Here is a 24621-nt window from a genome sequence, read left to right on the forward strand (position 1 = left end):
TGAGCCACCAGGGAAGCCCCCTTTAGACAAAAGGCACACCCCAATAATCTCCAAAAAAGAGCCCTTCCTATCTTAAGCCACCTGTGAGGTTGCTGTGGGATTTTTAGTGCTGTTCTTCAACACAGAAGACCTAAGAGGTAGATCCTTGGCATTCTTAGAGGTCCTTTTGTCTACCCAAAGGGTCTAAAGGCACGCCCTTCCATATTTCTAAAGGGTTTTACAGCCGTAACTGTGACTGCCTGAGATCACATTTTACAGTCAGCACCCTGTACGTTCTCTCTGCTCTGAGACTGCTTCTTGCTGTTCTAGCCTTTTGCTGGCTGGAACGATAGACCTGGCTCCTTAGACTTCCTCTATTCTGCCCCAAAGCTCCTTGGGTTCATCCCTACCTTTTCCCGTTTTCAGAGTCAGCTAGAAGAAGCCAATGGGCACTTTCAACCTTCTGCACTTTCAATCTTCTGCCTGGAAATTGCTTCTTAGGTACCCTTTCTTTTTCCCCCCATTCTCATGTAAGCCTTCTGAGTGACTATCTTGAAAGTGAAAGTCGCTCAGTTGTGTCTGACTCTTTGCAACCCCATGGACTACACAGTCCACAGAATTCTCCAGGCCAGAATACTGGAGTATGTAGCCTTTTCCTTCTCCAGGGGATCTTCCCAACCCAGGGATCAAACCCAGGTCTCCCACATAGCAGGTGGATTCTTTCCCAGCTGAGCCACAAGAGAAGCCCAAGAATACTGGAGTGGGTAGCCTATCCCTTCTCCAGTGGATCTTCCTGACCCAGGAATCAAACTGGGGTCTCCTGCATTGCAGGTGGATTCTTTACCAACTGAGCTATCAGGGAAGCCCAACAGACTATCTTAGGTCCCCTCTTCTGCAATCTCCAATAACAATTTCTTTACTGTTCCAAGCTTTTAGGAACTCCTCAGCACTCTTCAGCTTCTGCTCTCTGATGGTCTCAAAGTTAACCACAGGCTTTAGGGGTTTTGTTACATCACTCGGTTGCAGCACTGAAGTGGCCAGTCTCCAAAGAAGGCCTCTGGTATGGTCCTCCCACACTGAATCTGACCTGTGACCTGTGACTCATGCTAACATGTGGAATGCACTGGATACACATTGCATAAGTTTTGGATATAGTCTTTAAGGGGACTGGCAGTTTCCTCTTCCTCTTTTTTGAAATATTCCCTTCTGGGAGTCCTGAGCTGCCATCTGGGAAGTCCAGCCACCCTATAGGAGAAGTCACATGGAGAGAGAGAGGCCCTGATGGGGATGAGACTCTCAGAACTGTCTAGGGGAGCAGCTAGGGATGAAGGCTGATCCTTCCACTGGAGATCCAGACTCACAGCTCTGGTGTGGAGGGGGCAATGCCTGGGTTTGGGTCCTCATTCTGTCCCTTTCTAACCTGGAGGCCTCCAGCAAACTGCTTAATCCTTTTGTACCAGTCTCCTAATGTATAAAAATGGAGATGATGATGATGATGAAAAAGAAGATGAAGATGATGATAGTTGTTGGAGGATTAAATGAGTAGTGGGTAAAGTGCTAAGAACAGAGCCTGGCTCACAGGAAGTGCCTATGTCAACATTTGCCAATAGAGGAACAAGAGCCAGGCTTGGGCAAATGCAGAGAAATTGAGACCATCACCCAGGGCCAGTATCCTGCACTCACAAAGGACAAGGGGATGGGGAGAGGCCACAGGTCCTGAGATCTCAGGCAAGGCTAAAACTTGATTTAGCTTCTGGAGATAAAGGCAAGTCTGGCCTCCTCCCCAAAACCATGTTAACGGCCACCCCCCCCCCCACACACACACACATAGCAGGACTTGTGAACCCGACATTCACTAAGCAGGTACCAAGATCAGAGCCATATGAAAGTCCAGTTCTTGGGAACAAACGCTATCATGTTAAGTCAGTTACTCAGGAAACCAGGCCGTTCTGCAAGGTTCGGCACGCACGTGGTGGGGATTCCACGCCGTGTGACGTGTCTTGTGGAAGTACATCTGCCTGTGTGTAGGAGTTATCTTCACATCTGCAGGAAAGCCTGTGACGGGCCCTGGGTGTCTGTGAGAAAAACAACACAATAGCCCGTGGTTACCTGTGTAGGCTCTGAGGTCAGACTGCCTGGGCTCAAATCCCAAGTTTACCAATTATTAATATTAGCTTTGTGACCTTGAGCTGTGACCTCTATGTGACTCAATTCACCCATCTGTTAATTGGGATTAGTAACAATACCTACTTCATTGTTGTCATCCTCTTGTATAGCATTAGAACAATGCCTGGAGTGTAGGAACTTTCTAGTCGTCTATAACTGCCATGCATAACTGTATATCACGTCTTACAGATACAGGTTCAAGTACTTCTACAAAAAGGCTTAAGGGTGTCTGTATGTCTTTGGGTATGAGAATATACACATCTAGGTGAATGTGTCTCTTTGTATTTCCTTACGAACGAGACCTTTCTGCAAGTCCAGTGATAATAATGGTTGGTGTTCATTTTGTGCTTACTGTGTCAGGCATTACCCCCGAGAGTTCTACAGGTATTCACGTGGAAACACACGTGAATGTGCACAGCCGAGCACTTTTGCAGACACATGTTGGTAAATACCTACAAGTGTGGCTTGTTAGCCTTGCCTGGTGAGACCTCCTCCTGAGTGAGCTGGTGAGGGATGAAGACTCCCACCAGCGCCTGCCTGCCCACAGCATTTGAGTTGGGGGCAGAAAATCACACCCACCACTCACCCCCTATCCCAGGCTCCTAGTTAGCTTGAATTTTATTTTCTTTCCTCTAATAGGAGAGGGTGAAGGAGGAGTCTGGAGAGAGGCCCACCAATCACAGCCTTCCTTTCATCCTACGCCTGCCTTGGTCTTGCCTTGGCCCCAGGGAGCTCAGAAAGGATTCCCGCTGGGCTGAGCCATCTTTTCACACTGTGTGCTGTTTTTTTTTTTTTTTTCTTTTTTTTGCTGAGTGGCATCTACTTCTGACTCACTGTGCATCCTCCCTAAAAGGACAGAGTCTAACACGAGCAAGATAGTGAATTATCCCCGTGGAGAAAGCCTTCACATTTTACCTGTTACGTTTCCTTTGGGTCCATTATCCAATCTTTGTAACATTTCAAGCATAAAAGGATATTTGAAAATCTATGAATTTGTTTTTCTTTCTCGCCTTTATAATACATGACCTTCATCTTCCTTGGCCCGAGGCATCCTCTCTGCCTGAGGAGAGATGAACATGGAGACAGAAAGCACGAAAGAAAAATGCTGTAATGTTTGGCCTCTGACCTGCAAAATATGATTATGTGGTAAGTCAAAAGTCTTCTAAGCCATGCTACGCTCTTGAGAGCATATTTTCTGGATGCCTTTGTTTCTCTTCTTGGGTGTGATCACTGCATTTTATGTAAGGGATGCCCGGGCAAGAGGAGGAAGTCCCATCTGCTTTGCTCAATAGAGGGGCCCTGGTGATGACCCTGCCTGTCTCCCAGGCTGCTCTGAACCTACCTGCCTCTGTCTCCAACACCAAGGCTCCGGGTAAGGCAGAGGAGCCTGGGAAGCCAGCTTCACAGGCCAGCCTCAGTTCCCACAGGCCTAGCTACCAAGCTGTGAGCCTGCAGGTCACTCAGGGTCATGGCCACTCAACAATGAGATGCCACAGGAAGGGAGGGGGCACCACTGGGTCAGTGGGAGGCCCTGTGGGAGGCAGCCAGGGGCACCACAGGGGCTCTGGCCAGACAAGCAAGACCAGACCATGAGTTACAAACTCAGCAGGGACAAGCTACCTTGCCTGGAAACCAAAGGACACCACACCCCAGGATCCCAACACGTGGCTGCTGCCAGCTGTCACATAAGCTGCCCCATCTGTCCACACACCTCCACCTTGTATCGGTGGGAGAAACTTAGGAAGTGTTCAGTTTGAAAACAACACTTTCTCTAAGCAAAATGAAAATCACTTAACAGAACAGGCTAAATTCTCAGGTCCCAGGACGTTTAAATCAAGTGGGACATTTCATTGTTTTTCTCATGCTTATCAGATAGGAGTTGGGGGAAAGGCCAGATTAGTTATACAATAAATAAAGAAATGACTTTTTACTCTGCACAGACAAATTAAAGTGTGAGTGAAATTTTCAACCCTACTACACACACACACAAATAAAGGACCTTCCCCGTTCCCACTTAAGTGCCAGCTGGCCTGTGCAACTAAAGACCATGACCCAGGCAGAGAAGTCCTGGCCTCCTCCAGGTGGGGTGGGACGGGTTGTGGCAGAAGGGTCCCTTCACCCCAAGTGCCCACATTAACCTCCTTGGACTCACACACAACGGGACTCAGCCCCCTGCCCTCTCTGTGCTTTTTGGAGAGAAAGAGCAAGGTTTTAATTCTCCTTCCAGGCCCTTCCCATCCTGGGCATTTGGGCTCCTGGCCCTGGCCGCTGTCTCAGAGGCTGTTCCTATCCCTCCCGCTTCCTCTGGAAGGTGGGAATGGGGGATGTGAACTGAGTAAGGTCCAAGGTCCGGCCTGCCGGGACAAAGAGCACACACCAGAGGAGTGATGCTGCCACCTGCTGGAGCCCAGAGAGACAGCCCAGCTGGGGAGCCCCGGTCCACGGACTTGGGGTGGGCCCCCACAGAACCTTGCCCTCCAATGATTCTTTCCTTTTTCCAGAACTATATCTCACTTACTCCTCCATTTGGTCATCTGGTTTGCTAGTTGGAGCAATGTCAGTCATCCCATTTTATGGGTGAGGAAACTGATACCCAAGAAAGAGCAGAATGATCTCTGACATCACAAGACTTGAGGATGGGTTGACGGCAACATTTGATCTCCAGCTACCCAGCCAAGAGCTGTGTCCCCAGCTCAGTGCTCAGACCAGGCTGTCCTGGGAAACAAGAAGAGCCCCCTTAGGAACAAGGTTGATTGGGCCACCGCAACATCCAGGGAGAGGGTGTAAGGGAAGGGGGCGTGTACATGTCCCTGCTGAGACGAAAGCAGCAGGTAGTAATAACGACCCTGGAGTAGCTTAGTGCCTGATATATGTCTACCGCGATGCATTTCTTAAGGACTCACACACATGATCACACAAATCATTTCAGCCACTCTGGCACCATCTTCTGAAATGCCACAGGAGCAGGATGGCTACTAGGACCAATGCCTGTCCTGATTAACTGGGCTCCTCCAATTAATCTCAGAGGGCCCACCCACCTGCATGGCCCCTGTTCAGAGTTCTCAGTTTCATGGCCTCCCTGGTTCCCCAGTCCTCAAGATCTGGAAACCAGCCCTGCATTGCTGCTGGTGCGCAGGACTCCCCAAGTCTCAGAGTGTCCACCAGAGTACCCACACTTGGCTCTGCTATGCCTGAGGACACTTGCATCTCAGACTAGCTGACTAGGGTGCCCAGACTGTGGCCAGAGTTGGCGCGGCCATGTCCCAGGTCCTCCCCACGGCAGGGCCAATTCCCCCAGGCCCTCTGCCCCAGCAAGGAGGACGCTGGCCCCTCTCAGTCTTTGTCCTGCTGTGAGTAACTGCCAAGTAGGGAGACTGTTTGGTTCAGAGGCAGGGCTGGAGTCTGAGCCCAAATGGCCTTGAAAGGCACCACCCTCAGGTAGCCACACCAGCCCTCGGCTCCATCTCAAAACCACAGCACTAATTGAAATTTCTCTGAAGTGGCTGAGAGGGCAAATTATGAAGCCACAAAAACACAACTGAAGAAAAAGAATGGGGAGCGGATATCAGGATGGGCAATGACTTTCCCGGCAAAGAAAAGCTGATACAGGGAAAGACGTGACTTAATAAAAAGCTGAAACTTCTGTACACCCAAAAATCTCAAAAGGTAAGCAGGACTCAGGGGAAGAGTTTTCCATACCCTTAACACATTTTTCCACCTATGTCTTTTAACATCCATGCTGCCTTTTTGTTGGAAACATTAGATTGGGCTTTTTATCTATTAAACAGAAGTTTACTTATTTTGAACCCTTTGAATTTTGAAACTTTGAGTATATTACCTAATGACTAAAAAAAAGATGGCATCTTAAATATAAATCCAACAAAATATTTTCATTGAGTCTACATGAACAGCTGATGAATGAAAATTTAATAAAACATTCCTGGTGGTCCAGTAGTTAGGACTCCACGCTTTCACTTCTGGGGTTTGGGTTTAATCCCTGCTCAGGGAACTAAGATCCCACAAGCCGTGCAGCCATCCAAAAATAAAAATCCTAAGGGAATTTCCGCCCCAGCCCCCAGCTCAGACAACAGGGAATGGCAGAACTGCACAAGTGATTAAGCTTGTCTCCAGCAGCCCACCCCGCTTTCTGCTCCCCTGTCCCACTTCTAAGCACCCCTCTTTCCCAAAGACCCCAGTACCTTCCCTCCCTCTTCCCCACCCTCACAATCTGCTCTCAGAGCGGCTTTGCTAAACTGACGCAGGCTGGGGGACTGAGGAGGGTGGGGACTGAGAGGCTGCCCACTTGGGAAAGCATTAAGGAGTGGAAGGAAAGCTGGAGCCATTGAGTTCAGACATTATTTTCTGTTCTGACATCGACCCTCCTGCCCAGTCCCACAGCTAAGCAGCTGTGCTTGTGCTCATTCGCTCAGTCATGTCCAGTTCTTTGCACACTTTGGATTGTAGCCCGCCAGGCTCTTCTGTCCATGGGATTTTTCAGGCGAGAATACTGGAGTGGGTTGCCATTTCCTAAGCAGCTGATACATAGCAAAACCTGGCTTTCTGGCACTGGTGTGGGCTTTGAAGAAGAATTAAAAGTTTGTCCCAGTGATGTTGTCTTTTGATGCGACGAAGGCCTGAGCCCTGGGCCAGAGCCTTGGATGAGTCCTTACATAGGACACAGGTGATAACAGATCAGCTCGCGGGGCCAGCATCCTAGGAGCCGGTTTCCCAAATGGCAGGGGCAGACAGAGGACAGTTGGGACCTTTTGTGTGGCCTGGCTACAGCAGGGGGCTGACAGGCAGATGACCGGGGGTCATCCCTGCCCCCAGCCCGGGGCTTCACTGGACAGAACAGTCTGTAGCAGGAGAAAAGTATCTTTTCTCTGCCCAAGCCCTACCCCCTGCACCCACCATGGCGGAGCAAGTTCACTTTCCCAATGTATTTTGTGCACACTGGGAGGTGATTTGGGCCAGTGTCCCATTAGTCCCGGGAGACAGTCCCTGCCTCTCCTCCTGACAGCTGCACTCAACTGACACCCTCATAGCCATGACCCTGCACTGGTCCAAGCCTTCTCCTCTCCAGACCTCCTGACCCTCCCTCCCCTCTCTTCTTGGCCTGCCAGAGTCCAGGAAAGGCAGAAACCTCTGGACAGGCCCCAGGTTGCCCAACAGGCTGCAGATAAAACAAAGCTCAGTTGGCTGGTCCCGCTCAAAGTGCCACTACTAGGGGGATCCCTCTACCACAGAGCCACAGCGCCACCTGGTGGTAGAGGGCCATCGGCGCAGCTAGGTCAGGGCCAGCCCAGACACCTCTTGGGTGCCTCTTCCTTTTCAGTCTAGTCCCTGTGGGTCTTCCCTAGATCCCAGGAGAGCCCCATCCTGAGAGCTGATGGATGACTGTCAAGCTGAGGTCCCAGCCACTTCTCTCTCTCTCTCTCACACCCCCCCCCCCCCATATACATAGCAAAACACAAGGAAAGGGCCTGGGCTTCTGCGTCAGGCAACTGAATCACTCTCATCTCCACTGGCTGGAATATGTCTGAGCTCAATCACGTAACTTCACAAGCCTCAGTGTCCTGCCTCTAAAATGGGAGCGATAAAAAGGCTGCTGAGGAATAGATAATAAAGGCCCTACAGCAGTGGCTGGATTATTCCAAGTTTTCAAAAAATGGTTTCCTTTCCTGTCTGTTTGGGCTCAGTGCCTAGGAAACCTAGACTTACCCACAGGTGGGGCCAAGGAGACAGCCACCATCCAAGTCTAGGACGGGAAACGTTTCTATCTCAGCTCCTTCAAGAAGCCATTCCAAGCAATCCCACCGACTGCCACTGCCTCTCTCCCAACACCTTCAGTTGAGGGTGACTGACCCACTGTGTTTCCCAGGGACTGAGGGATTTTCAGGAAAGAGACCTTAGGTGCTAAAACTGGGGTGTCCCAGGCCAGCATGGATGCATTGGTCACCTAACGCTTACCTCTTCACACAGTCCAGTTCTAGGGCTTCACAGAATCACAGGAATCTGCATTGTAACATCCCCAAGGTGATTCTCATAAACACCAAGTTGGACTTCTCTGGCAGTCCAGTGGTTAAGACTCTGTGCTCCCAATGCAGGGGGTGTGCGTTTGATCCCTGGTCAGAGAGCTAAGATCCCACATGCCCAGCTAGCGGCCAAAAAGAAAGAAAGAAAGAAAGGGATAATGGACTTATAACAGACCGAAGGAGGGAGAAATCCAAGTCCTTGGTTATTCTAAACACCAAGTCACCGTCCGCACCTGCTCTGTATTTTCTCATCAGCTTCTGGTGGGAACGCTACTCTTCAGCTAGACGGGAAGCCACCTGAGGCACGGCACACACTCAGTGACACCTTGGAAAGACTGCAGAGAACTGTCTGAAAACCAGGCTCCAGACCTGAATCTGCAAAGTAAACTAGCAGCAACAAGAGCACGTTCTCTATGCAACTTTAGAGTTTACACCCATGTATTGCCCCTCTACTATCTTCCATTCATTCGTTCATTCATTCATCGAGTACCTATTAGCTCAGCACAGGGGGAATTAATATCCTAATGGTAGGAAATAAGCAATTGCCACTTCACAAAATAATTTTTAAAGATTTTTTTGATGTGGACCATTTTTAAAGTCTTTATTGAATTTGTTACAATATTGCAGCTGTTTCATGTTTTGCTTTTTTGACTGCAAGCCATGTAGGATCTTTAGCTCCCCAACCAGGGATTGAACCTGCACGCCTTGCACTGGAAGCCAAAGTCTCAACCACTGGACTGCCAAGGAAGAAAGTCCCTAAACACAGTAATTTTAGATAGTAGTGAATTCAAAGGCACCCCTGAGGAGGTGATACCTGACTGAACTCTGCAGGTTATACAGCCAGCTCCCTGAGATTTGGGTGAAGGTGTTCCAGCAGAAGGAATGGCTGTTACAAAGGCTCTGAGGCACAAACAAGGGACAGAAAGACTCTACGGCTGGAGCGCAGGAAGCGGGGTCAGAGTGCTAGGAACTGAGGCTGGAGAAGCAGGCAGGGTCTGATAAAAACAGCTGGGGCCTTTTGGACCACTGTAGGCCTATGTATCTTGTTCTGCAGGCACTGGAAAGCCATCGATGGTTTTAAGCAAGGAAATGACAGGATCTGATTTGTGTAATGAAAGGCCCATTTGGGCTTCAGTGTGGAGAAGAGATAGGAGAAGGCTAAGAGGTAAAGACAGTGAGTCAGTTAAGAAGCTACTGCAGAGTCCAAGCAGGAGACAATAGAAACTGTGGATAGAGGGGAAGGCAGGGCCCAGTATACCAAGAGGAGGGAGATTTGGGACTTGCTGATGGGTTAGATCTAGAGGGAGCAAAAGGGGATGATGAAGGCTACCACCGAAGCTTTTCACTTAGAATCCAGATGAATGGACGAAAGGACCATTTGTGGGATGGGAAAGACTAGGAGAGAAGCAGGTTTGGGAGGGAAAAAAAAACCAAGTGTTGTGCTTTGGATGAGTCATTCAAGTAGAGGCGGCAAGTGTGCTGGTAGCAGGGGCTGGGCTCTGTGCAAAGGCACAGGGGAGTATCTATGAACTTCATCCCCAGGCCAGTTTAAGAGCTTGAATGCTTGGATGCTGCCATTTCCTTCAGAAAGGAATTCTTATTAAGAAATTTGAAAAACCAGCCATCGATATAAAATAATGTTTTATACATAACATCAATAATAATTGCACGAGTCAAAATCCCTTTTGGTTACAAGTGAGAAACCCAATCTAACCAGCCATCGCAAAGGGGTACTTTTTTAGCTTGAACACTCAAACCACGGAAAGAGAACTGATGAAGCTAGTCTTCAGAATCAGAGACTCAAACGTTAGCAGACCTCTTCTTTTATTATTACTATTTATTTTTATTTTTGGCTGCACCGGGTCTTTGTGGCTTCACGTAGGCTTTCTCTGGTTGCGGCGAGCAGGGGCTACTCCTCATTGTGGTGCACGGGCTTCTCGCTGTGGTGACTCTATTGTTGCAGAGCACAGGCTCCAGGTGCTCAGGCTTCAGTAGTTGCAGTGTGCAGGCTCAAAGGTGTCTGGGCTCACCAATCACGGCTCATGAGCCCTAGAGTGTGGGCTCAGTAGTTGAGGTGTGTGGGCATAGTTGCTCTATGGCCTGTGGGATCTTCTCAGACCAGGAGTCAAACCCACTTCCTGCATTGGCAGGCAGATTCTTATCCCCTGTTCCATCCCTGGTCGGGGAACTATGATCCTACGTGTTTTGCAGCCAAAAACCAAAACATGAAACAGAAGCAATATTAAAACAAACTTAATAAAGACTTTTTAAAAAAGACTGAATATGTCTGCTGCTGCTGCTGCTGCTGCTAAGTCGCTTCAGTCGTGTCCGACTGTGCGACCCCATAGACAGCAGCCCACCAGGCTCCCCCGTCCCTGGGATTTTCCAGGCAAGAACACTGGAGTGGGTTGCCATTTCCTTCTCCAATGCATGAAAGTGAAGAGTGAAAGTGAAGTCGCTCAGTCGTGTCCGACTCTAGCGACCCCATGGACTGTAGCCTACCAGGCTCCTCCATCCAAGGGATTTTCCAGGCAAAAGTACTAGAGTGGGGTGCCATTGCCTTCTCTGAATATTTGAAAGCAAGTCATATATCCCTCTTCAGCCTGCTCTTCTCTGGGAGCCATATTCCTTGGAGTCTCAATTCTGGTCATCACTGATGGCTTATTGTTATGGGAAATAAGAGGAACATCTAGTCCCTTGGATCATTAAGGTCAGGAGTTGTCAAGGGCTCCATGGGAAAAGGCAGGGAGCCAACAGAGGGGGAAAGATCCTCACCCCACCAGGCTTTCCCTCAGGATGAACCCTACACCACCCACCTGCCAAGGGGTTCTATTCCCAAAGGGCCCGCCAACCAACAGGGAACACAGAAACACTTAAAGAGAATTCAGTTTTACAGTTTACACTAAAAAGCAAAAAACAGATAGCAGAAGATTAATGAATTTAGAATAAAAAGTTGAAAGAAGGCTAAGCGGAAATGAATGCAAAGACCAGATATGAAAGGAAGGGTGTGTAATTAAAGTTAGAGAAGGAAATCTGCTCATTAACCAGAGTATTTAAAAGAATGAAACAGTTAAGACAGAACAAATTTTTAAAGATAAGAAAAATTAGGAAATATGAAGATAATAAAATAACTGGCTAAATAAAATGATTTTTCAAATGACTGAATATTATAAAACTAAAAGACTCAACAGAGATGGGTTAAGCTGAAGGCAGCAGGGCAGAGTCTAAGGGTCAGAAGGTGGAATCTTGTAGACTTTTTTAAGCCTGGGTTCTCTCCAGGGCAGCTCTGTGAGGTGAGGTCCTCAGCCAGCCATGCCTATGTCAGGGCCTCCAGTAAATTCCACTGCCTTAAATAACCACCGGGAAAAGGCATTAAGTGGTGTCTCCCCTGGAACTGGAACTGGAGGACATGAAAATGCCCCCTATAGCATCACTTGGCCCAGGTCCTTCAAGCATTGCTCTTATGATGTGAATTCTAGTGGCCTCATACACATGGACCATCATATCATAAACGCTCTTTAAAGATAATTTTTCATATATAATTTTATATACATATTATGCTTAGTTGCTTAGTCGTATCCAGCTTTTTGCGACCCTTTGGACTGTAGCCCACCAGGTTCCTATGTATGTTATATATAATATATGTATGATATTACATTTTATACATACTATAAATTACTATATATAAAATTAAATATAATCATACATATTTATATTTTATAGCTATCCAGTCCTCAGACCAGCAATCCCACATATAGAATCTATCTCAAAGATAAAATAGCAAAATATTCAAAACTTTGTAAACTTCACTGCAGCATCATCTACAAAACCAGGAGACTGAAAACATCCAACTGTTCATGAGTAGAGGACGAGCTGAATAAACAATGCTACATCCACAGGGACAGAATACTATGCGCTGTGATAAGGAATGAGGAAGAGTCCATTTTACAGCTTTGAAATAATCAGAATATACTACCTGTGGAATCAGCAATGAATATAAGGGCTTTTGAAAAAGAAGGAGAGGAAGTAGAATACAAACACAGATGTGTCTTTGCTTATGTTTTTTAAGAATAAATAATGGAAAGATATATCAAGAAAGCAATTTTTAAATTATCACCTATACAAAAAAACAAAGATGAAAACAGGATTAGGGGACAAGGTTTAGACTTCTTGGAGTAAACCTTGTTTTATAGTTTTGAGTTTAGAAGCATGTAAATATTTTAGATAAATTAAAACAGAGGAGGACATATGTATACCTGTGGCTGATTCATGGTGATGTGTGGCAGAAACTAACACAATATTGTAAAGCAATTATCCTCCAATCAAAAATTTTAAAAAAAGAGATTCCTAAAAATGTAAAACAAACTCAATCAAAAGGTATTTACTGAGTATCAAGTGGATAGCGTAGCCACAGAGAAAAATTACTTTAAACACAATACTTCAAACACTGTATTTTGCATATTCTTTTTCTTTTAATTTAATTTTTTTGGCCATACCAAGTAGCATGTGAGAACTTAGTTCCCCAACCGGGGATTGAACTCAAGCCGCTACAGTGGAAGTGCAGGATCTTAACCACTGGACCACCGGGGCAGTCCCAAAACACTGTATTTTGAATATGAACTAAGGACAAAAGAAATCACAAAGGAACCTTAAACTGTAAGCAATAATCTTATTATGAGAAATAACATATAATATTACTTTTAAACTATTATGAGGTATGATATAGCAAATAAATAATTATGTAAGAGTTGTAAAGAACTAGTATTTTTAGAGCAAGAGAAAAGCAATACAAATATAAAATCAAAGTGTATAAATTCTGTAATTTACATTTGAATTGGAAATATCACTATAAACTCGAGCTTTATTTTTCTCTCTTTTTTAAAAAATATTTATTTATTTATCTGGGCTGCACCAGGTCTCAGCTGGATCTTCACGCAGGATCTTCGATCTTCATTGCAGCAAGTGGGATATTTAGTTGTGGCAGGCAGGATCTACAGTTGTGGTAAGTGGGATCTAGTTCCCGGAGTAAGGGTCAAACCCAGGCCCCCTGCATTAGGAGGGTGGAGTCTTAGCCACTGGACCACCAGGGAAGTCCCTATTTTTCTCTCTTTAAAAAAATATGCACGTCCTAGTTCTGTCTATTGGAAAGGCTTGAAAATATGACAACCACAGAGTAGCAGTAAGGAACTCTAGCACACAGATTGTGCTCACCTAAATAACATTTCCCACCAAAAAGAACCAGGCTCTTAGGAGAAATGGCCAATTCCAGGATTGAGAGAAGACAAGTACAAAATGCACTTTGAAATATCTTGTTATGCCAGAAACATATCCTATCTCAGATTTAAGATTATGTCAAAAAGACCTAGGAGCCAACTTAATGGGACTTACCCTGGCCAAATATGGGACAAATTAAGCATCAACAATGGTAACAGGGTCAGTCATAGAATATAGGGTCAGGTAACAGAATCAAGAGTACACAACAATTGTAAACATTTATAAGGCCAGTAACAGAGCCTCCAACAACATGAAGAAGGAAAAGATGGAACTAAATGGTGAAACAAGAAAATCTATCATTGCAGCGGTTATTTTCATGCCCTCCTCTCACTAATAGCTACAACAAGCAGGCAGAAAAATCAAAGATACAGAAGGTTTGCAGACTCTATAACCAATTTGATATAACTGATATTGACAGAGCATGCTGCCCAACAGCAGCACAGTCCACACTCTCTTCAAGTGCACCAGAATCAGATGAAAATCAGGAAAGCAACAGAAAAAAAATCTATGAAACAAAAAACTAGATATGTGAAAGATAAATAAAAGTGGAAAACATCTTCTGAGTTTAATCAGGACAAAAAAACCCCACAAATGATCAGTATCAGAAGTTAGAGGGGACATCACTTACAGACTCTAAAAAGAAGTGAATATTATGAATAACTTTAAGTCAATAAATTTAACAAATGTAATGAAAAAGACAAAATTTTCTGAAAGACACAAAATGCCAAAACTCATTTAAGAATAAATAAATAAATAACCTGCATAGCCTCCATATTTATCTTACAAAAAAAAAAAAAAACACTGAATTTGTAGGGTTTTAAAAAATTTTTCCTACAAAGAAAACTGCAGGCCCACAGTACTTTACTAGTGAATTCTGCCAAATATTTAAGGAAGAAATAATACAACATTACAACCCTGAAAACTATAAAACATTGTTTACAGAAATTAAAGGCCTAAATAAGTGAAGATATACATCTTATTTATGGAATCAGAAGGCTCAACATTGTTAAGGAGGCAATTCTCACTGAACAGATTTGTAGAAATCCCAGGATATTTTCATACAAATTGGCAAACTAACCCTAATGTGTGTATATATAGTGTTATGTGTTGATTACTATAATCATATAAATATATATAACTTTATATGTGGTATGTATGTATTTGTATGATTACAGTAACCAATACATGACACCACACTGACATATAGCTCAATAAGATAGAATTAAGTCCAGCAAAAGACCAGCACAATTATGATCAATTCATTCTTGACAATCTGTGAAGTCAATTCAATCAGGAAAAGGTGTGCTTTTCAACAAACGGTGCCAGAATTGGATATCCATACACAAAAAAAGAAAAATTTAGACCTCTACTCACATCATACACAAAAGTGAACTCCTAAAGGTAAGAGCTAAAATAGAGAGTACAATCTTGGTGACTCTGGGTTAAGCAAAAATTTCTTAGCTATAACACCAAAAGTATCATCCATAATTGAAAAAATGGATAAATTGAACTTCATCAAAATTTAAAAGTCTGGTTTTCAAGAGACACCATTTAGAAAAACAAAACTCAAACCACAACTGAGAGAAATTATTTACAAAACATATACACAACAAAGGAATTATATCTAGAATATTCAAAAAGTCTTATAACTCAATAATAAAAACATGAATAACTCAATAAAAAACAGGCCAAAGATTTTAATAGATAATTCACCAAAGAAGATAACTGAATATTTAACAAGCACTAGAAAAGCTACTCAACATCATTAATGCAGTTCATTGTATGTCAAACATACCTTTTTTAAAAAGCTGTGAAATAAAAAAACTAATTGGTCACCTATGGGAATTGTTAGAGCATCAATACATTTTTCTAAAGATTAGTAGAGAAAGGAAGAGTCCAGCAATATTATTTAACCTTTTCTATGTGAATTGTGCTTTAGGAAAACCAAATAGTCTATGGAAAAAAAGGTTTTTTGTGTTTTTTTTAAGTAGCAGTCACAAATACAGAGGGAATAACAGAATTAGAAACCATTATTGAGTAATCCTTAATACAAAAATAATCCTAGACAGAGCATCAGCAGCTGCTAAAATCATTAGGTTAGAGGCTGATGTGGCATTTGGTAATGCATGGACCAGGCTGACCACACCTGAAATCATGAGCAAAAGCAGAACAACCAGCCATTATGTACTTTCCCTCTTGTGATACAATAGTATATAGTGCCACCTATAATCTTTTTTTTTAATTGAATCTTAATATTACCAAGCTTCTAGATCTAAATGTCAGGGGGATTGAAGAACTTTTGAAACGAGGCCTTGTTATTCAATTAGCCAAATTCTGTGGGAAATTCTATAAATCAACAAACAAATATCAGGGAATTCCCTGGTAGCCCAGTGGTTAAGACCCCAGGCTTCCACTACAGGGGACACAGATTCGATCCTTGGTGGGACAACTAAGATCCTACATGCTGCAGGGCCAATAATTAAAAATAAAATAAATAAACATCATAAATGAGAATGGGTAATTAGTATAAATGAAAAAAGAGAGATAGATTTAGATATTTAAGATATATTGATCAAATTTAGTGTGTGGACCTTGCTTGGCTCTTGATTCAAATAAACCAATGGTAAAAATATCTTTCAGAGCTAAGTGCAGACATTTGAACGCAGACAAGGTGTTAGATGATGTAGGGGCGCTATTATCAACCTTGTTTGGTGTAATAATGATACTGTGGTTATGCTCTTTTAAAAAGTGGCTACCTGTTGGGTATACATACTGAGGTATTTACAAGTCAAATTAAACCATAGCTGGGATTTCCTTTAAAATATTTTGGTGACTATGGTAGGGGAAAATGTTGTGAGAATGAGATAAATGACAATTCTCAAAAGTAGTGATGGATGGATATATATTAAATATATATATATATATTCTCTACTTTTAAATACACTATTTTTTCTACTTTGGATATGTTTGAAATTTTTCATAATAAAGAACTGGGGATTTTGTTTGTTGAATTTTAAATAGGTTGTGTTCACATAGGTTATAGCCATCAGGGTGAGTTCAACATGAGTATTCCCTATCTTTACCCACACACTCAATGACTGTGGGTCACAAATGAGAGGAATGAGTCAGTGGTGAAGAAAACAGCAAAGCAAGTGAAGTGGGCAGAACAGTGGCAGCTGGTACCCACCTCTGTGTTTGGGATGAGTGGGGAGTTGTAGGACCGTGACAAACGGAAGATCACAAACATGCTCATCCAAAGGGGAGGAAAAAGTTGCCATGTGGGAATAAGGGCTTGAGATGGACAACTCTTCTAATTTTTCATTGAAAACTTGAAATCTAGGCATTGCAGTAAAACCTCCGAATGTACAGGCAAATGATTATAATTTTTTCAACACTTTACAAGTCAGCGCTAGAAATCCAAATAAAACCTGTCTGGAGGCTAGATTTGTTCCACACACTGCTGTTTTATGATCTCTGACACCACACCATGTAATGCATTATGTAGTAATGCATTAATAATCGGATGACATACTCAGCAGTTGAATCACAGGGCCAGGACGACTGAGGTTGTGCATATCCGATATGCCCAGATTCTTTATATGCAAACAGCTGTTAAGCCAGGCACTGACCACAGTGAACTCTGAACTGAACACAGGCTTACAATTATCTCTATCAAACTGCATCTTGTCACTTGTCAGAACATTTGTCTCTTATTCTACCTTCAAATTCTACTGAATTTGCACTCCCTTCCAGCTCTTTGTATCACACACAATTTTAATTAGCCTGTTCAAAGCCATCTACAAAGTTAATGTCAACCTGTGTGTATAGTTCAGTGGAGTTCAATGGGTGGGTCAGGCTTCCCTCCGGCTAGACATCTACAGATATTCAGCTATAACTTCACCCTGCCTTCTGAGTTTATCCACCTCATATTTATCCATCTTCCTCCCTACATACAGGTCTAATCCACTAGTTTTGTGGTGATAGGAATGCCACCTCCTTATACCTGTATATGTAGTACTTTATGGTTTTTATATCATGTTTCCATAATTTTCTGACTCGATCTTTATCACCCTTCACAACCTTTAAAAGTCCTATCAACCTCACAGTAAGACACTGACCTACAAATCTGCCAGTGGTCTATTTGTTTGTTTGTAATCCACTAATAATCTATCTGGTGATTTCTAGCTTAAATAGAGCAAAGACAACTAATTTAGCTTCTTACCTTCCCACTTCACCGCCTCACCAGAAAAAGAGTTCCCCAAACCACCATCATTCCAGCAATAACCTGTAGGGACAGAAACAATATTTAAGAGGAAGAATGTTCTAACCGTTAAGAGTTGACAGAAAGTGGAATGCATCACCTTGAGAAGAAATGACATGCTGATGCTAAAACTTTTCAAATAGTAGCTGGGATTTTGTAGAAGGGATTCCCAATGTGGACAGGGGGTTGGGCAGAATGACCTTTCATTTGTTTCTGTCCACGTGGGGGGCCCAGTCCATGCTCAACTCTTAGCTGACCTCTTGGAAATATCTGACCAGTTCTTGCAATGATAACCTCTGAAAGTTAAAAATTATACACTTGGCAAATGTGACTGTTTTTACGCTTTGTACATTTTAACATTAATTTCCTTCTTAAAAATTTTTCAGCAAATGTTTTTAAAATGCCAGCCTTTTCTCTATTCAAAACTGGAAAGAATCCACACAATGGAATATTATCCAGCCATAAATTAAAAAAAAAAAAAAAAGAAAGTACTGATACAAGGTAGAACAGGATGAATCTTGGAAAACATTGAAAGAAGCCAGTCACACATTATGATTCCATTATGATTCCATTCATATGAAGGTCCAGAAACGGGGAAATGTAGAGACAGAAAGTAAATTAGTGATTATTTAGGGGTGGGGTGGGGTCATAGCTGAAGGATACACGATTTCCTACAGAGTTGATAAGAATGTTTTAAAATTGACTGTGGTGATTGATGGTTGCACCTATCTGTGAAAGTACTAAAATCCACTGAACTGCAAACTAAGTGTGTGAATGGTAGGGTATATGAGTTATATCTCGATAAAGCTATTTAAAAAATACTAAGCCAATTTTTTGTGTCGGGGTGGCGGGATAGATATTTGTTTCCAGGTTGGCTAGATTTCTAAAGGGGAGCGCTCACCATCTGCAGAGGATGAGCCTGTGAGCGAAAGCGTCTGGTCCAGCCAGGTTAGGTGACTGGGCGGACTTTGTCACATTCCAGGTGGTGTGGGGCTCCCCTTTCGGAACCGGGGGCTGGGGTTAGTAGCCGAGGAGACAGAGCTCCGCCCACTTTCTCAGAGCTTTCTAGGTCTTTCTTCTCAGCACCCTGGTAGTATTTCCATCCCAGGAGTTTACTAGCACACTTCATAAAAACAGCTGAAACCACGCTTAGAGAACGCGTCCGGGAGGCCTCTCAACCCAGCTACTCTTGTTCCCCACTTCGCCCCACCTCCCGGGGATGTGGGGCGCCCCCCGCCCACCCATCAGCTAGCAAAGCGGGCCCCATGCCTCAGGGGTGCGTTCACGTGCTGGAACATTCCAAATCCAGCTGGCAGATTTCCTGCTTCCCGGGGGTACTTCTGAACTTGGGGTGTGCGGCGGGCAGGAAAGGATATCCCTAGAAAACGTCTGTTCTCCCGCCTGCCAGCGAATTCCACCCCTCCTGACTGACACCGGGGAGAAGGGGCACAAATGGGGAGGAAAACGCCCAGGCACTTTCCCCAAACTCCGCAGATCCGCCCAGGGAGGCCTGGAGGCCTGGGGAGGGGAGAAGGGCCCGCCGCCTAGAGGCTCTGAAGATCCGAGGGAGGGGGCGACGACTAGTTAGTAGTAGTTAAAAAGGAGGAAAGCGACCGCTCCTGCTCTGGGCTTCGCGGGAGTGGTCGCTCGGCTCCCGCCCCGCCACCCAACGCGCACCCCGCCGCTCCTGGTCCTGGGTAAGGGGCAGCGGCCGGGAACCGGCTCCGGGAGCTCGGGCAAGCCCCGTAGAGAGGGCGCCGGAATTTTCGATGACGAGACCCAGGTAGGGCCCCATCACCGGTGCAGCGCCCCTGTGGTCCACATCCCCGGTATCGGGATCCGGGATTGGATGCCGTTAAAGGAAATGCCTAGGGAGAGGGAGCAGCAGGTAAACGTCCGGGTTCGGGCAGCTGGATGGTTCGCAGGGGCAACAAGTAGCTTGGAAAGCGAGTAAGAGGGGCGGATACGAGCGGCTTCCTGCCTGCAGAGGAGCAGAAGACGCACGCAGGGTAGTCAGAGACAGGAACTGAGGAGTGTAAAGAGAGTTTGATTCGTTTCCTTGAGCACGGAGGTAAAAGTGGGGAACGTGCGGGTATCCAAAAGGGTCATGCTCCAGGTGAGGCTCGAACTCACAACCTCGGCATTGCTCTGCATGTACTGCTGTATAAGTACCGCGCGCTAACCGATTGCGCCACTGGAGCTCCGCTTACCCCGCCTCGCGATGGCTCTATCAGGGTTTACTCAGGCCCCGTGCGGGCCTCTGCGGAGCATGCGCGCCTTCGGCTCGCGGCACGGCGGGAACTAGCCGGGGCCCAGAGACCCCGCAGCTTCCGGTCCGGCAGCTCCGGGCCAAGTGAAGGCGGGGAGGCTGCGGAAGTCTCCGTCTGGAATGGCGGGGTCGTTTGTCAGGGCCGTGTAAAGAGCTCAGCCCGCCTCCCTGAGCAGCGCGGGAGGAGGAGCCCTGGCCGCTGCGGTCTTAAAACCACCTCCGCGTCCTTGGTGTGGAGCTTCGCCTGCCGGGAGCAGACCCCGCGAGGAGCCGGTCTCACACGGGAGACAGGCTGCGGCCGGTGGGCGGGCCTTGTTGCGAGGGATGGAGCGGGGCGGCCTGGGCTCCGGGGCCGTAGATGTCCCGGACGACTGTCCCTGCCCCGTGCTCCAGCCTGCCTGGTGAGCAGGAAGACCCCACCCCCTAACCTGCGCTCTCTGGAAGTCGGTGGGAGCCGGGAAACCCGCGAACGAGCGAAGTCGGCAACCGCCGGTTGAGGCTCCAGAGTGCCGGGGCCGAAGTGGCCTTCGAGCTTCCAACACGGGACTGGGCGGGGATTTTACCGTCAGACCCTTGTTGTGTCCCGAAGGCTTTCTACTGCCCCCTACTCTGTTCTGAGTGGGGTGCTCGGGCACTCAGGCTGAAGAAGTGTCCCCGAAATCGTATCAAGCCACTGGCGTTCCGGGGACACGATGATAGCCCGAGTCTTCAAGAGGCTGCAGGCTAGGGTCCCACGTCTTTTGTTGGGCCACACAATGTATGTTTTGTTTAAAGCGAGTTCCTAATATGTAAAATCAAGAGGTCTCATACAAATATCTGGATATCCATTTCTTTTTTGAAAGCGGAAAGTGTAAACCATACCCAGGACTGAATTATGACTGTCCCGCCCCCTATGCACTTCGTCTTTGTGGGCCCCTTTCTGCATAAAAAAAAATAATAAAATTTTAAAAATTATGTTTTGCTGCTATAAAACACAAATATAATCCAGGCTGTATTTATCGTTACATTTATTATATTTTTTCTGATCTCAAAAATTTTTTAATGTAAACATTCTGGAGAGTTCTAGGCACTGTGTCTGTTATCCTCGATAGATAACTCTAGTGGGGACCTCTGGGAGTTTATCAGCAGCCTCCTCCACTAAGTCCCCCGACCCCTTCCCTCTCGGATTCCTTTCATCGATTGTCTCCTGCGCCTCTGTTGGCATGTTGGTCACCCTGTTTGATGATCTCTGCTTTCCTGGGAGAGCCAGGACAACAAACAAGAGAACACTATGTCAATAAATTTCAGAACCATCACGAGCAAGGGATGGGGGCAGAATAATGATCATGCATAATCACCGTGATGAAGGGAAGGTAAGTGTTAAGTTGCTCAGTCTTGTCGGACTCTTTGCGACTCTATGGACGGGCTCACCAGACTCTTCTGTCTTTGGGATTCTTCAGGCAGGAATACTGGAGCCGGTTGCCATTTCCTCCTCCAGGAGATCTTCCCAACCCAGGGATTGAACCCCTACATTGCCGGCGGGAACCTTTACCGTCTGAGCCGCCAGGGAAGCTCAATCACCTTGATGGTGATGACTGTCATTAACAGATTGTGTTTGGGTGATGAAGTCAAGAGTAGGACTGTAGAAAAGCCTTGAAATTGGAGCAGAAGAGACTGGAATGATCAGGCAAAGGCCGAGGTGACAGACACAGGCTCTGTGTAAGGAAGGGGCCTCTGAAGGGGGTGTTTTCAGGAAGGTCAATGCTTTGTGCACACTGTGTTATGCACCCAGGGAAAGGAGAGGAGTAAGCCTCTCCAGATGGTTTGTGAACGATGGGAGATACGCATCCAGAGCTCAAGAAGGATGGTCAACACCCCTGCAAGATCCCTTCAGGTACCAGGCTGATGGTGGAGGCAGAGCTGTTTACAAAATGCCAGGATTAGGGCTCCTTGGAGCCCACTCTGCCGGGTCCTTGGTAAATCAAGGACAGCAGAGAGTGAGCCTTTGAAATAAGTCCCTCCTAAAACACGGAACAAACTCTAAAGGTAAAGGCATAATTTGCCCACAGGTGGGAATAATTTTTCCCCTAAATTGAAAGGGGTTAATTTCCTGAAAGACAAGAAAATAAGTTATGGACTCAAACACAGCATCTTCTCAGATCCAGTAGCATTTGCAGAGTCTGCTCGTCCTTGCTCCTAGCTCCTCAGGTGGAATATTTCTGGTGAACTATAAGGAGCAAAGATAGCCCCTGGTGGTCCAACTTCCCTTTTCACGCTTCACTTTCAGATCTTGTAATGGTTCAAGCAGATACTGCTTTGTATGACACCCTTTACAGTTTTGGTTCAGCAGATATTAACTGACTGTATTGCACAGGAACGGAAGGCAACACCTAATACAGCTTTTTAGAACTAAAATAGTTTAATCCCCAAGGAAATTGGGGCTCTAACGGAGGAAGCTGGTGAGGGCAGTGCTAAACCTAGAGAGGGTAGTGTCAGAACCTCTGCTACTGGAGAGTTTTCAGCAAGAAGGAGTATCCTGAGACCTTCAAACCACTTAACCTCAGACACACCCATCCTGAAGAGCACTGAGCTAAGAGTCTGAGTCTGGCCCTCCCTGGCTGTGCGACTTTAAGTAAATCTCTTACCCTTTCTGGGCCTCAGTTTCCTCATTTGTAAACTATGAGATCTAAACCAGAGTTTTCTATCCTATCTTGACTGGAGAATTCCTTTTACCATGTATACTCTTGACAACAGCTTGTGCTGATTTAATCATATAATAATTTGTGTGATGTGTAACAAAGAAGTGATTCTTAAAACTTATTTTAGATATAGGTATGATATTAAAATAAACTTGAGTAATATCCCTAGTATCATAAGACTAGTTTCGACTTCCCATTTACCATGTAATGCAAAATGTTTGATTTACTTTAATTATGTAAGAGAAAAGCATGCTTTGTTAACAGTCTTTAAAAGAGCATATACTGGTCTTAGGACAAATGTATATTAAAATGTATGAAATGTAATGACTCATTGTAGCATCAAAAATAGACACAAACTGCTTTCCTAAATGAATGTTTAGAATTTATGCTTTTTGCACTTTAAAAACTGGTTTATTTTTATTACTTTCATGCTTTTTGTGTCTAAATGATAAGCTAAAACAGAAGGGTTCCGGCTGCTATGTGTAAGCACCATTCTGCAAATAACATGAAGTGGATATGGCTGGTCTTTATTCCTAATAATGAAAGACCAAATTGGATATAATGATCACTGTATTTTGTCTTCTTGGTTTTTGCCTCTGACATACAAGATAAACATTTTGATTAGCCAAATGCAATTTGCACATCAAGTAAATGAAGATCATCTTGAACTAGATTTGTAGAATTTTCATTTTATGGTCTTCTTTTACTTTATTTCAGCAAACTTTTTATATTTTAAGCCAGCATTCCATTATGGTTGTATATGAAGCAATATATGATTTTAGATAGGTGCTGCAGAGGAGTCAAAACTCAGCACTTAGGACCCACGACTGTGGCTGAATCGTAAACACACATCTGGTATTCAGGGACCACTGCAGGAGCTGGTCAGCAGGCACCAGGTGTTCCCAGAGTGATTTCACGTTCATGGGGCAAGAGGTGGACTAAAGAATTCTTTTATTATTTTTCTAAGTAGAAATAGAGAAGATGCCCTATCACCTGTAACAGTGAGAACCATCTTGAATGTCTTTCAGAACTTCTAGAATTTGGCAATATCTAAAATCCCTTCTAATCCTAATAGTCCATGATCCTTACCAGCACCACATGGAGAAATGACCCTTTATTTGTCCTTTGGAGGAGAAAGATGTGTCGGTCTTACGGCCCAAGCTCTAGGGAAGTGTGATACAGATTTGAACCAATTACATACAGGAGAGGAACATGATAATTTGGGGAAATACAGATTCCCTTGACTCTGGATTGAAGCTGAAATGACATGGTGAGAACCTGTCAGAGGAGAAAAACATTTAAAGACTGATGGCATTTCAGTGTTAGAAAGAGTATGGGGAAATGGACACTGTTCAGTCTTTTTGTTTTTTTAAGACAGTTAAGCAGAATCTATCAAATACATGTCCTTTGACCCAGCAGTTCCACTTCCAGGAATCTCTGCCATAGAGACATTCAAACATGGGAACAAGTATACCATATTTCATCAACTCTAAGTTGCCGTATCCTATAAAATGTACCGTGACTTTATGTGATGTTAAAGAAAAGATGCTGCCATTTTAACAACACTGCTTTCGTGTCAGACTTTTTATTTTGTACGTATTAAAAGAGCTCTTTTAGACAAACCCAGACGTACATTTTAAAATCATATATCACTCTTGAGAACTATTGCTTTCGGCTCAGCTCTTCAGCCTCTTAGTTTCTCCCACCTACAAACCAAACAGTGCTCCATGGAGCAAAGCAGCTCGGGCTGCACTTCTTCCTGAATCGACCCCGCCACACCTGGGCTGTCTTCAAGCAGATTTGTGTGTCTGTATCTATTGTGTTTCTAACTATTACCAGTGGGAATAGTTTGACAGAAAATAGTATGTAAAGAGTTCGTGTGACCACATTTTTATCCTCCAAACAGGGACATTTCTTAGAGTGAAAGGGGGCGCTGTAATAACATCAGCGTGACTGGTG

The 24621-nt window shown here is 44.8% G+C and overlaps 2 long non-coding RNA genes and 1 other non-coding gene across 13 annotated transcripts in view; 1 reads left to right on the plus strand and 2 right to left on the minus strand.

The window, feature by feature from the left end:
* Nucleotides 1–20532, minus strand: part of LOC147363429 (uncharacterized) — a 147345-nt gene extending 126813 nt beyond the window's left edge. For 7 of the 11 annotated variants that reach the window (XR_015137082.1, XR_015137074.1, XR_015137081.1 and 4 more), the window contains exons 1-2: nucleotides 19926–20495; nucleotides 17677–17739 (exon numbers count right to left, since the gene is read on the minus strand). This is a non-coding gene — a long non-coding RNA (uncharacterized LOC147363429). Of the gene's footprint in view, nucleotides 1–17676; nucleotides 17740–19925 lie in introns of all 11 variants that reach the window. The other 4 variants (XR_015137080.1, XR_015137076.1, XR_015137075.1 and 1 more) reach the window with 3 other exon arrangements.
* On the minus strand, nucleotides 19824–19916 carry TRNAI-UAU (transfer RNA isoleucine (anticodon UAU)). Its single transcript is given in 2 exon segments — nucleotides 19824–19859; nucleotides 19879–19916. It is a non-coding gene; the product is annotated as a tRNA-Ile (tRNA).
* LOC147363432 (uncharacterized) lies at nucleotides 20525–24230 on the plus strand. The gene is made up of 2 exons (XR_015137084.1): nucleotides 20525–21336; nucleotides 21424–24230. It is a non-coding gene; the product is annotated as an uncharacterized LOC147363432 (long non-coding RNA).
* The last annotated feature ends 391 nt before the right edge of the window (nucleotides 24231–24621 follow it).

This window comes from Bos grunniens, chromosome 11, assembly GCF_055505025.1.
Source record: "Bos grunniens cultivar Pamir isolate PY7600 chromosome 11, Bosgru_T2T1.0, whole genome shotgun sequence".
Lineage (NCBI taxonomy): Eukaryota > Metazoa > Chordata > Mammalia > Artiodactyla > Bovidae > Bos > Bos grunniens.